General features: G+C 40.1%; 1 long non-coding RNA gene across 1 annotated transcript; it reads left to right on the top strand.

Annotated features, from left to right (window-relative positions):
• Positions 1–2276: 2276 nt before the first annotated feature.
• LOC118368008 (uncharacterized) lies at positions 2277–4735 on the top strand. The gene is made up of 4 exons (XR_004822247.2): positions 2277–2430; positions 2735–2791; positions 2977–3036; positions 4455–4735. It is a non-coding gene; the product is annotated as an uncharacterized LOC118368008 (long non-coding RNA).
• Positions 4736–11836: the final 7101 nt, after the last annotated feature.

Raw genomic sequence — 11836 nt, 5'->3', positions numbered from 1 at the left:
CAGATATTGCCGCCTCTGCTTCGAATCAATTGGAAATTAGCGCCGTTTCACAGCAGCTGCTGTTGTGCATTTATTTATTTTGCTGGAGTGTTCCCTCTTTTTTTGTGGTTGCTCTGAACATAGATGCTGCACGGAGCCTCAGATGCCTTTCAAAAAGAAAGGAGAAGGTTATGTCTGCGTTCAATTAACAATATCCGCGCAGTGTGAAGTTTGTTCAGGTGAAAAGTTTCGTCAAGTGTTTTCAAGAGTACAGGTTATTTTTCAGTGTGCGTGTGGTCTTTCCTCAGTTGGAACTGTATGCACTCTATTGAAATCTTCCTTATTTTACCATAAGAGCACATTATTATTTACATGAACAACTTGGGTTACAGTTACAGAGAAGAAGAGTTAAATATGTAACACCCATACTCCCCAGATGCCAGGGGATCTTTACGAACCACAGAGAGTACAGACTTTGGATTAGATCTAGTCTAAAAGACGATTCCTACTTACAGCACAGCATTCAGAGCAGTTTGGAGTTTCAAAATAATTAGCCATGAATCAAGTGTAAGTTGCTAAATGTTCTCTGTTGTCAACAAGCTGACTCCCCACTATGTTGACAGACCATGGAGGTCTACTTAAACGCAAATTACAAGTATTGCGTAAGTCATTTCTGATACAATGCAATGTGGGGGAATGGTTTCTATGGAAACCCCATTATGAACCCCATTATAAAAATGGTTGTTTTGAGTCTGGGTGTTGATTGGACGAGCAGCATTCCAAGCTGTGCTGTATTGGCCGTCACAGACATATGCCTGCTAACACTTCCATCTGAAAATTATTGCCTTCGTAAGAATATCATGTTCATGTTACGAGCAGTATGACTGGTGGCATTGTCAGGATGAGCCTGCAGGAAGCGTACCACATGAGGGAGGAGGATGTCTTCCCTGTAACGCACAGCGTTGAGATTTCCTGCAATGACAACAAGCTCAGTATGATGATGCTGTGACACACCGCCCCAGACTATGGACCCTCTACCTCCAAATCAATCCCGCTCCAGAGTACAGGCCTCGGTGTAACGCTCATTCCTTTGACGATGAACGCAAATTCGACCATCACCCCTGGTGAGACAAAACCATGACTAGTCAGTGAAGAGCATTTTTTGCCAGTCCTGTCTGGTCCAGCGACGGTGGGTTTGTGCCCATAGGCGACATTGTTGCCGGTGATGTCTGGTGAGGACCTGCCTTACAACAGGCCTACAAGCCCTCAGTCCAGCCTCTCTCAGCCTATTGCGGACCGTCTGAGCACTGATGGAGGGATTGTGCGTTCCTGGCGTAACTCGGGCAGTTGTTGTTACCATCCTGTACCTGTCCCGTAGGTGTGATGTTCGGATGTAACGATCCTGTGCAGGTGTAGCTACACATGGTCTGCCACTGCGAGAACGATCAGCTGTCCGTCTTGTCTCGCTGTAGCGCTGTCTTACTCTTCTCACAGTACGGACATTGCAATATATTGCCCTGGCCACAATGCAGTCCTCATGGCTCCTTGCAGCATGTCTAAGGCACATTCACGCAGAGGAGCAGGGACCCTGGGCATCTTTCTTTCTGTGTTTTTCAAAGTCAGTAGAAAGGCCTCTTCAGTGTCCTAAGTTTTCATAACTGTGACCTTAATTGCCTACCGTCTGTAAGCTGTTAGTGTCTTTAAGAACCTTCCTCAGGTGCATGTTCATGACTTGTTTATGGTTCATTGAACAAGCATGGGAAACAGTGTTTAAACCCTTTACAATGAAGATCTGTGAAGTTATTTGGATTTTACGAATTATCTTTGAATGACAGCGTCCTGAAAAAGGGACGTTTCTTTTTTTGCTAGTTTACATGTACATTTACCTCAATGTACCGGTACCCCCTCTATATAGCCTCATTACTGTTATTTTATAGTTGCTCTTTAATTATTTGTTGATTATTCTTTTCTTCTTTTTTAAAATGTTTACATGTTTATTATTTATTTTTTATTTAGTAAATACTTTCTTAATTAACACCTATTTTTTCTTAAAAATGTATTTTTGGATAAGGGCTTGTAAGTAAGCATTTTGCTGTTGTATTCGGTGCATGTGACAAATAAAATGTGAATTGATTTGAAAGGGCATCTGTGTATTCACACCTCCCAAATATGGATTTTGCCTTTAGGACAGGTGTATTCAACTCTTACAAGACGAGGTCCTGAGCCTACTGCTTTTGTGTTCTACCTGATCATTAATTGCACACACCTGGTGTCCCAGGTCTAAGTCAGTCCCTGATTAGAGGTGAATAATGAAAAAATGTAGTGGAATTGGCTTCGAGGTCCAGAGTTGAGTTTGAGGGCTTTTGGACATTACTCACCTTGCCAGTCACCAATGGCTGTGGTGAAAGGCATTTTCAAAGTTTGTGATATTTAGTCAGAGAGATTCAGTGGGTAAGCAGATTTCTACAGTAGGCCCAACCATCTAACACTGATATCAATGGACAATTACCTGGATTGTCTACAATGAAGTTAAAAATAGATTCCAACATATTGGGAAATGTCTAAATGTGTTTTCACTCTTTAACCCTGCAATATGTAACTTTATGGGAAACCTGACCAAATTCACATAGAAATGTGAGTTACAAATCTGTCATTCTCATTGAAAGCAATAGATTAGTCTAAGAAGCAATAGATTTGTTCTATGTGCTATTTGTATGCTTCCCATTAAGTATTGTTTTTGCACCTTTTACTTTAGGTTTTGTACACCAGCGCCAAACAACTGAAACAACAATATTTCACAGTGGTTTGGATGGTACAATGCATGATACACTATGCATTGATTGTTTTGTCTCACAAACTGAAATTAGGCTAATTGTTTGAATTTTAGCAACCAGGAAATGGAGGAGTGATATCTTCATATTGCACCTTTCATTATAGTGCTGACTACTGTCTGTTGTGTTTAGGAGGATTCACATTCATATCTTTGCTACTTTTCAGTTGAACTCAATGAACCAATTTCAGAGATGAAAGGTGGGAAAAAGACAGTAACATCAAACGGTGAGTCAAATGGGTTTGTAGTAACGCCGACTACTGCCTCTGCATGCAAACTCCATAGATTAGGGCCTAATGAATTTACACTGAACAAAATTATAAATGCAACATGCAGCAATTTCAACTATTTTGCTGAGTTACAGTTCATGTAAGGAAATCAGTGAATTTAAATAAATTCATTAGGCCCTAATCTATGGATTTCACATGACTGGCAGGGGCACAACCATGGGTGGGCCTGGGAGGGCATATGCCCACCTACTAGGGAGCCAGGCCAAGTCAATCAGAATGAGTTTGTCTCCACAAAAGGGCTTTATTACAGACAGAAATATTCCTCAGTTTCATCAGCTGTCCGGCTGGCTGGTCTCAAACGATCCCACTGGTGAAGAAGCTGAATGTGGAGGACCTGGGCTGCTGTGGTTACACGTGGTCTGTGGTTGTGAGGCCAGTTGGACGTACTGCCTTATTCTCTAAAACGACATTGGAGGCAGTTTATGGTAGGGAAATTAACATTAAATTCTCTGGCAACAGCTCTGGTGAACATTCCTGCAGTCAGCATGCCATTTACACGCTCCCTCAAAACTGTGACATCTGTGGCATTGTGTTGTGTGATAGTGATAAAACTGCATATTTTAGTGGCCTTTTATTGATCCGAGCACAAGGTGCACCTGTGTACTGATCATGTTGTTTAATCAGCTTCTTGATATGCCACACCTGTCAGATGGATGGATTATCTTGGCAAAATACAAATGCTCACTAACTGGGATGTAAACAAATTTGTGTTCAAAATTGCAGAGAAATAAGCTTTTTGTGCATATGGAAAAATCCTGGGATATTTGATTTCAGCTCATGAAACATGACTATATTTCAATTGACTGATTTCCTTATATGAACTGTAACTCAGTAAAATTATTGAAATTGTTCCATTTATACTTTTGTTCAGTTATATTTGTAACAAGTACTACTGCCTGTCTGTGATATGTGGGTGGCAGGTAGCATTGTGGTTAGAGAGTTGGACTAGTAACTGAAAGGTTACAAGATCGAATCCCCATATATAAAAAATGTTATATATGGCTGCCTGTGTAGCGCTGACTACTACCTTTGCAATGTCACTGCTTGAGTTATGCGCCAAATTGCACGGACCGTCCATATATGATGTTGTCTTGTCAGCTCGGGGATTCGATCTTATAGGTTAATGCAGTAACGCTAGATATCCACCATCTGTGATAAGTACTGTATATATTTTTTCCCTAGGGGCCTCTCAAAAAATACATGGTTGTGTGTCGCAGCACTGATAATCTTTTTAGAGTTTTGGTTACGGTTAACACAGTAATCATATCAACTCATGTTTAAGCAGTCCCAAGCATTGTGTAACTCATATTTCAACTGCGCTAGCTACTAATACTCACTCATTCTCTCATGTCTAGTGAGGCCCAGTCATGAATGAAGAAGCAGGAGGGCTACAGTATGTTGAATGTGTATCTGACACTGCCATGTTCGGCCCTCGCCAGGATTATAATTCTCTGAGCAAGGGCATCAGAGCTGAAAACATCCAGTTGTAAATAGCATGTAGGTGTGTGATCCCCTGTTTAATGCTGACGCGGAGATAACCGACGATCCTTCTGATCATCAACAATGCTTGAACAGCCACCAACCGCACTCCCTCTGCCTTTTGATTTCAAATGCAACGGCGTGCTCAATAAAAAAAGGATCATTGCTAATAAATTATCTTGTGATCCAACCCCCTCTCCCTTCTCTCTCTTTCCCTCCCCTCCATCCGGCATCATAAAAGTTATCTTTGAAATGTGGAGCCTTATCTGAGGCACGGAATGAAATGAAGTTCTCACAAGAAACGGAGATAAAAAAAAAAGGCAGCTGACTGTCAACATGCTGGTGATGTTATCTCGACCAAGAGAGAAAAGTACTAATTAATATGTGTATTTTCTTCTCTCCTCCAGCTCTCATGTTTTAGTTCTTACAGAGCAGTGGCACCGTTTCCAGTTTCTTGTCAAGTCCGTTGGCGTGGATAGAGTTTAAATGGGTAATTCTTACAAAAGGTTGGCAGGCAGTTACACTATTCTGCATTAATGTCTCTCAGTAAAATTGTATTTTTGGTTCGTATCCTAGAAAACCAATAATGTTTGATAGGGCTCAATGTTAAAATAGGTCTTTATGTTAAAATAATCTTAATGTTATTACAGACTTTGACATACTGTATGTACTATAACCTTAGACAAAAAAATAAAATAATAAACTTGTGTGTTTGTTGGAATGATAGTTTAGCAGAAGAGTTGTACCTTCTTTCAATCAATGGCATTTTAAGTCATTAATGATTTTTAGATCCAGCTATTAAAGCATTGTGAAACAACATGTATTCTTCCCTCATTTTGCAGCTGACCCTATTGTGTTGTTTCTACAATTTATTGCACTTGTTTTGAAAAATGATACCTCTTAAAGGGGACCCTAGTATGTACCTTATGGCTATTTTCTTCTTGGAAATCCAATGACAAACACCTACCATCCGCCAAGACGTATGGCCTCAAATGCTGTGCCTTTTCTGCAGCCTCTTTCTTGATGGCACTTGGGGAGGAAAGCTAGTTGTGAGGAAGTAAAGTGGCTGTGCTTGTGAGCTATTGCCTTGTGGAGCTTCAGCACTGATCAATTAGTATTTATTGTGAGAGCTGAGAGGAGAAAAGAAGAAGAACATCTATTATTGGGAGTAATATCAGAGGTTGGCTGGTAGTTTGTCTGTGCCCAATGATACATGGTGTACAATTTTCCAGCCATGTTTGTGGTCTAGAATGTTATATCCTGTGAAAAGAAACACAGTTTCTCATGTATGGATATTTAGACATTTTGCATTCTTTAATCATATTTCTCTCTCTCTAATATAAATTACCACTTGAAAGCTAACTAAAAGGAGCTTCCAGCTTTTACCACCCGTCAGAAGATCAATTCAACTTTGTTGACATGACACTGCTGTAGAGTGCTTTAAATGTATCACTTCCAAGACTAAAATACAGTTTTGGTCAGTCCAATTATTTCCCCATGGAGGCTCGTCATTCTAAACTTCACTGGGTCCATCTTGTGAAATAAATAATGAATGGCTCTCCTTCCAGCGGCCCTGCGGCTATCAGAGGAAGCACAGAGAAAGAGAAACATTGAATGTTTGCTTTGAGAAGGGTCTTGCGGCATTTATAACCCGCAAGGGCGAGCACAGCTATTTTCTTTAACAATTTTCCTTCTCCCTTTGGTGACAACTTGTCAGTTATATCTACGGGACAAAAATTAATTGAAGTGGAGAGTCAGTGAACGCTCTTTTTAATGTTTGCAGGCACATGCTGTGTACTGGAAGTCTGTATGGATGTGAATACCACCAATAAATTAGCATCAATGCTCTGCATAGCCTTGCTATATTAACCACTTAAAAAAAAAAATAAAGACATAGTAATTTAATCCTATTTAATATTGCACATTTCTCTAATAGTCTCACAAAACAGAAGTAAGTAATCTACAAAAATAAATACACGATTTAACTGCTTTACTAATTTCAAAGGCAAACGCTGTCAACCAAAGTGTTGAGTTTTAAATCGTGTCCCACCTTATACCTCATGCGTTAGTCTGTCCACATACAGTGCCTTCAGAAAGTTTTGAAACCCCTTGACATTTCCCACATTTTATGTTAAAGTAGGATTAAAACTGACTTTTTTTGTCAACTTGTATTTTTTTGTCAACGATCTACACAAAATACTGTCAAAGTAGGAAATAATGATAATATTTGTCAAAAGTTATGAAAAATAAAACACATATCTTGATTAGAAAAGTATTCAAGCCCCTGAGTCAAAACATGTTAGAATCACCTTAGTCAGCAATTACACTTGTGAGTCTTTCTGGGTAAATCTCCAATCCAGACCTGGATTGTGAAAAATTTGCCCATTTAATCTTTTGACACTTCTTCAAGCTTTGTCAAGTTGGTAGTTAACCATTGCTACACAACGATTTCCAGGCCTTGCAATAGATTTTCAAGTAGATTTAATTGAAAACTGTAACTCGGCCACTCAGGAATATCCCCTGTCTTCTAGGTAAGCAACTCTAGTGTAGATTTGGCCTTAGATTATTGTCCTACTGAAAGGTGAATTAAACTCCCAGTGTCTGGTGGAAAGCAAACGGAACCAGGTTTTTCTCTAGGATTCTGACTGAGCTTAGCTCCATTTCTTTTTTTTTATCCTGAAAAACTTGATTACATGCATAGTCATAACATGATGCAGCCACCACTATGCTTGAAAATATTGAGAGTGGTACTCAATAATGTGTTGTGTTAAATTTTCCCCAAACATACCACTTTCTATTCAGGAGAACAATTGAATTGCTTTGCCACAATTTCTGCAGTATTACTGCAAATCAGGATGCTTGATTTGGAAGCTTTCTTATTTTCACTCTGTCATCTGAGTTAGGAAGGACGCCTGTATCTTTCGAGTGACTGGGTGTATTGATACACCATCCAAAGTGTAATTAATAATAACCTCCCCATGCCCAAATGGATGTTCAATACCTGCTATTTTTTACCCATCTACCAATACTGTAGGTGCCATTCTTTCCAATGAATTGGAAAACCTCCCTGGTCTTTGTGGTTGAATCTGTGTTTGAAATTCACTGCTCGACTGAGGGACTTTACAAATAATTATATGTGTACGGTACAGATATGAGGTAGTCATAAAAAAAAGATGTTAAACTATTATTGCACACAGTGAGTCCATGCAACTTATTATGTGACTTGTTAAACACATTTTAAGCAAGGGGTTGAAAACTTGACTCAAGACATTTCAGCTTTTCATGTTTAATTTGTAAACATTTCTGAAAACATAATTCCATTTTGCCATTATGGGGTATTCTGTGTAGGCCAGGGGGAAAAAAACTTAATTAAATCTATTTTCAATTCAGGCTGTAACACAACCAAATGTGGAAAAAGTCAAGGGATGTGAGTACTTTCTGAAAGGATTGTACATTTACATCTGAACGTTCTCCTGAACAGGCCCATGTTGGAGATGGAGATATGAGTCCTTTTCCCAGAAGTCTTAGCTTGTCAAACAGCTGCGGGGTCATGGGTGATCTGAGTCGTGGGGGACTATTTTCCATTTAATCCCACAAGATTGTTTAATGTACCAAGAGCAAAAGATTCCATAATAAAGACAAACCTCATTTGTTTTCAGTTTGAGCAGGGGGCTTTGGTTAAACAATACTGTATGTGTGTTATGTTTGAACACCATACATTGGCTCCCTGATGGCTCCTACAGTACTCACTGTAAGGGGTATTTCAAGACACTTAATATGCAGTCACCTGAATTCAAATTTGATGATTACAACAAGTCAGTTGAACAAGAAAGTTTTTTTTCTTTTTCTTAGGGTGGATCAGCTTAATATTGCAGAAAGAATGTTGCTTCCAATGTAATTGTCTGCATCATTTCCAATCTCCCATATTTTTGGGGTAAATATATATATCCATACACACATGCAAATATATACACATATATACATACACATACCTATATAGACATACACCTTTATTATTATTCCCTGCAAACCCTTCCGCCGATCCCCCAATTAGAGTAAACTAATAAACACTTCTGCTTCTACCTTCAATCCATACATCTTATACATGTCACGCCTTGGTCATTGTATTTTGTGTTTTCGTTATATGTTTGGTCAGGCCAGGGTGTGACATGGGTTTATATGTTGTGGTTCGTATTGGGTTTTTTGTAATTATTGGGATTACGGCTGAGTAGGGGTGTTGCATAGGCTTGGCTGCCTGAGGCGGTTCTCAATCAGAGTCAGGTGATTCTCGTTGTCTCTGATTGGGAACCGTATTTTGGTAGCCTGGGTTTCACTGTGTATTTCGTGGGTGATTGTTCCTGTCTCTGTGTAGTTTCACCAGATAGGCTGTAATTAGGTTTCACGTTCCGTTTGTTGTTTTGTATTTTCGTATCGTTATTTCATGTGTCACTTTTTCTATTAAAGTCATGAGTAACCACCACGCTGCATTTCGGTCCAACTCTCTTTTGACAAACGAAGAACGCCGTTACAGAATCACCCACCACACACGGACCGAGCAGCGTGTTAACAGGCAGCGACAGCTTGAACAGCGAAGGGAGGACGTTATGGACAGCAGAGGCATGGAGTATACGACGTGGGAAGAAATCGACAGGTGGGCGGCCGACCCAGAGAGAGTGCAGGAGCCCGCCTGGGATTCGCTGGAGCAGTGCGAAGAGGGCTATAGGCGAATGGAGTCGGAAAAAAAGACACGGCGGCGCAGAGCGAAAACCGAAAGTCACCCCCAAACATTTATTGGGGGAGGGCTCGGAGAGAGAGTGGCTGACTCAGGAGTCAGACCTGAGCCAACTCTCCCTGTGAATCCTGAAGAGCAGTTGCAGTGGGAGAGGCTGCACCACTTGGAGAATTGGACATGGGAGGAACAACTGGACGGAATTGGACCCTGGGCGCAGCCGGGAGAATATCGCCGTCCCAAGGAAGAACTAGAGGCGGCTAAAGGTCATTGTATTTTGTGTTTTCGTTATATGTTTGGTCAGGCCAGGGTGTGACATGGGTTTATATGTTGTGTTCGTATTGGGGTTTTTGTAATTATTGGGATTACGGCTGAGTAGGGGTGTTGCATAGGCTTGGCTGCTTGAGGCGGTTCTCAATCAGAGTCAGGTGATTCTCGTTGTCTCTGATTGGGAACCGTATTTAGGTAGCCTGGGTTTCACTGTGTATTTCGTGGGTGATTGTTCCTGTCTCTGTGTAGTTTCACCAGATAGGCTGTAATTAGGTTTCACGTTCCGTTTGTTGTTTTGTATTTTCGTATCGTTATTTCATGTGTCACTTTTTCTATTAAAGTCATAAGTAACAACCACACTGCATTTCGGTCCGACTCTCTTTTGACAAACGAAGAACGCCGTTACAATACACACTCTACAGACACAGTCTACTTTACGATAGTTCTCTCTTGATTGTTCTTAGTCCTTCCTCTATTTCTGATGTCCATCCAGTTTGATTTCTATTTGTAACTATGCTATTTCACAAAATCTCCGAACCTATATACATTCTACGGATCCCTTATGCCCTACATTGTTTATCTTGTTATTAGTCCCACAAGAAAGTTTAGATGAGGTGAGGCTTTGGAAAGTCTTTAGGTATTTGAGGTTTCAATAGAGCTCTGTGACTGACGTGTTTTGACGTTGTAAGAATGTCATGTGGGGACGTACAGCTCCACACTATTTCCCATTACACGATTCAACCCTTGTTCCTTCATCCATCCATGCAGCCCCAATCTCACCGAATGGTCCCTCCAATCGCAGATAAAAATCTAAAGTGAACGTGACCCCGGGACATTGTTGCAGTTCACTTTCTGTGTCCTGGCTTTCCCAGGGAATGTGTCGCCTGAGGCAGACTTTGACTAAGAACACGTTGATATTACATTTACGGGGTTAGTCATTCAGTAAAGACATTAGGTAGCACTTTACTTGACACCCAGTGTCAACACGTTATGACAGGGTCATAACTATGTCATAATGTCATAACAGCTGACATAAACGCTGTCATGACCCATATATTTATTTACACCTGTTGTGACAAATATTGTGTTATTTTATGGCTGGTTAGTGTCAAAATGAAGTTTTTCTTCAATCCTTTGTAATTAATTCTCTTTCCCCCCCCCATCAATTTAAATGCACTTTATGACACTGTCATGAAACATTATGACCCTTCTGTGTCACTTTACTTGGACTAAGAAAATAACCTTTATGACACTGTCAAGAAGCATTATGACCATCATAATCATATAAGCCAGATAGGCCTATCACGTACAGTACATGCCCTTATGTCAGTCGTCAGTCAAATAGAGGGTGTCTTGTCCTGAAATCTCCTGAAATCTGCTCCTGCATTCATCCCAGTCATCAGCAACAGAGCATTTGGGGTGGCAGCTAGGCTGACATCAATGTGTGTGCAATATCCAATGATCATTTAACATGGTCCATTTTTTTATATCTATTTTTTTATAGGACATGAACATACTGTTGACACCTATGCTAAGGTGTAAGGGAATGTTTTGCCTTGTGTGGTAGGTGTTATGGGTTTTGACACTTATGTAGGTGTCATAACCAGCCATAAAATAACACTATGTCACAACAAATCTAAATATGTGTCATGACAGTATTATGACCGTATTATAGCATGATATGTCAGCTGTTATTACATATTATGACTAGAGGTCGACCGATTAATCGGCATGGCCAGTTAATTAGGGCCGATTTCAAGTTTTCATAATCGGTAATCTGCATTTTTGGACACCAATTATGGCCAATTACATTGCATTCCACGAGGAAACTGCATGGCAGGCTGACCACCTGTTACGCAAGTGCAGCAAGGAGCCAAGGTAAGTTGCTAGTTAGCATTAAACTTATCTTATAAAAAACAATCAATCTTAACATAATCACTAGTTAACTACGTACACATGGTTGATATTACTAGGTTATATAGCTTGTCCTGCATTGCATAGCCTGTTAATTTATTATCGAATCACAGCCATATTTCGCAAACGGGGGATGATTTAACTAAAGCGCATTCGCAAAAAAAGCACCATCGTTGCACGAATGTACCTAACCATAAACATCAATTCCTTTCTTAAAATCAATACACAGAAATATTTTTTTAAACCTGCATATTTAGTTAAAAGAAATTAATGTTAGATGGCAATATTAACTAGGGAAAATGTGTAACTTCTCTTGTGTTCATTGCACGCAGAGTCAGGGTATAT

Source organism: Oncorhynchus keta, chromosome 35 (assembly GCF_023373465.1).
Source record: "Oncorhynchus keta strain PuntledgeMale-10-30-2019 chromosome 35, Oket_V2, whole genome shotgun sequence".
NCBI lineage: Eukaryota > Metazoa > Chordata > Actinopteri > Salmoniformes > Salmonidae > Oncorhynchus > Oncorhynchus keta.
The sequence above is the reverse complement of the archived record's forward strand: the minus strand, read 5'-3'. Positions and strand labels throughout refer to the sequence as shown.